Source organism: Miscanthus floridulus, chromosome 7 (genome assembly GCF_019320115.1).
Source record: "Miscanthus floridulus cultivar M001 chromosome 7, ASM1932011v1, whole genome shotgun sequence".
Classification (NCBI taxonomy): Eukaryota; Viridiplantae; Streptophyta; class Magnoliopsida; order Poales; family Poaceae; genus Miscanthus; species Miscanthus floridulus.
In genome coordinates, this window is record NC_089586.1 from 60,368,507 (window position 1) to 60,370,926 (window position 2,420).

The following is a 2,420-nucleotide window of genomic DNA, read 5'->3' on the forward strand; positions in this document are numbered from 1 at the left end:
ATCTGTGCGCTTGCAGACTCCTTTTCATTCATATATATATATTCTTTCTAGTCACATGAAATAATAAAGAACTACTGAGTATCATTCTAGTAGTAATACTAGGTAAAACCAACAAGCATCTCTAGCAACATCATTACGGATGACAACCTAGTAGAAGTAATGCTAGGAGATGTAGGCATATCATAGGTGACTACTTAAAACAAGTGACAGGTTAATAAGTACCAACAAGCATTTCTAGCGCTGTTGCTGGGGAACGTAGCTAAGCAAAGGAAGTATTGATAAACTTATACTTGTTGATGTGATCGAGGAAAATCATTGACCTCTGCTCAAACAGGCTTACCCTTGTTTTGTCTACTTATGTACCTTATGCAGGGTAATGTATGACCGTTTTGACCTTCCAACAAACTACATTGAAGATCCAGAAGCATTAATCAAGAGGACTAGAACTAAACTCAAGAAAGTCCTAGTTTTAGAATCAGAAGACAACTAGATAAGGCAAAGCTTAACACCAGAATTTGAAGCAATGGCTAATAAGACTCTCCATGAATTCTCTACTCCAACTATAGCTAACATCCAAACTGGACCAACAGTCAATGTTGGAGATAATGGATTCAAGCTCAAGCTAGCCCTCATCAACATGGTGCAAGCAAGCCAGTTTTGTAGAAAGGCACATGAAGATACGAGTACACATCTCCAACACTTCCTGAAGATCTATAGCACTTTCACCATCAAGGGAGTGACCCAAAATGTCATACTACTTCATCTCTTCCCATTCTCACTCTTGGGGAAGGCGAAAGTAATGGTTCTAGCCAACAAACATAGAAATACTACATGGGATAACTGCTCCACTGCCTTCCTAGCAAAATTCTTTCCCATAGGCAAGACCAATGCTCTGCGTGAGAGAATTTTAAGTTTTCAAGAGAAACATGATGAATCTGTCCCTAAGGCATGGGAACGCTTCCAAGATTACATATCATAATGTCCTTATCATGGGATGGAGAATTGGCTACTCATGTAGACTTTCTACCATGGGTTGACTAATAGTACCCAGTGAGACTATGGATGCTGCTGCTAGAGGTGCATTCCTATCACTCAGAATTCCAACTATAACAGCTCTTGTGGAGAAGATGGACTCCAACCAAGGTTGGAATGAAGAACAGTTTTTAGACTTGCAAGAGAGGTGGAGGTATGCATCAACTCAAGGAAGTAGACATGCTTGTCTGCCAAGATGGATCTGCTGATGAAGAAGCTTGAAGACCTGAACCAATGAGAAGCAAAAAGTCATGCACATTCATAATTCCCGCATGACGTGTGAAGAGTATGGAAATACTGGGCATTTAGGGAACAACTACCCTGAAATTCATGAGGATGTGAACATCGTCAGCAACAATTACTATCATCCTCAATAGAATCAAGGATGGAGTCAGTAACAAAGGCTAAATTACCAAGGTAACCCTCAAGGTAATAATTTCAATAATTTTAATCAACCATCCTTAAGAGAATTGATTTATGGCCAAGCTAAAATTATGGAGAGCTTATCTAGAAAACTAGCTTCTAATGATAGAATATTAGAAAACATAAGTAATAAAATGGATAACCTCTCCTCTGCCATTAAGAACTAGCATAGCTTTAATAAAATGATAGGATCATAAATAGCTCAGCTAGGCTGCTGCTGTTCCTCCAACCAACAAAGGTAAGATTCTAGGGTAACTGGAAGATCTAGAAACTACAAATCTTAACGATATTCACAATGCAGCATACTACTGTATACAACCATCGACGGGAAGGTGGATAGATTACACCTTGCCTAAGAAGAAGAGTGTCTAGGGAGACCTGTCATCCCCATCGCTATTGGACCACACATTTTTTAAAGAAGCTATCTGTGACTTCAGAGCAAGTGTCAACATTATGCCTAAGGTAATTTATGATAAAATTAATGGAGATACTTTGTTGTACACAAATATGTATTTGCAGCTTGCAGATCAGTCACTCAGCTATCCCAAGGGAGTTCTTGAAGATGCCATTGTTCGAGTGGGACAATCATATGTTCCTGTAGACTTTGTGGTTTTGGAAATAGATGGAGATGAAAGGGCACCCATCATCTTGGGCTGACCTTTCCTTAGAACCACAAAAGTCATCATCTACGCGGACAGTGCCAAGATCTGCTTCACAATCAAGGATAAAAAGGAGAAGTTTTCTTTGAAGGATCGTATCCTATAATCTTCTAGACATCCATAGATGCCATACCTATCCGAAGATACAACAGTGACCAAGAAGAAGAACAACAGGAGAAGAAGAAAGAACAAGGTCAGACAGCCACAAGAAGAATCAGTCAACATGATCAACACACTCAAATTAGAGTACGACCACCTTCTCGCTTCACCATTCCTTGCTAAGAAGGATGATCCAGGTGTACCCAC

General features: G+C 39.7%; 1 non-coding gene across 1 annotated transcript; it reads right to left on the bottom strand.

The window, feature by feature from the left end:
- Positions 1-887: 887 nt before the first annotated feature.
- Positions 888-996, bottom strand: LOC136468156 (small nucleolar RNA R71). Its single transcript, XR_010761695.1, has one exon. It is a non-coding gene; the product is annotated as a small nucleolar RNA R71 (small nucleolar RNA).
- Positions 997-2,420: the final 1,424 nt, after the last annotated feature.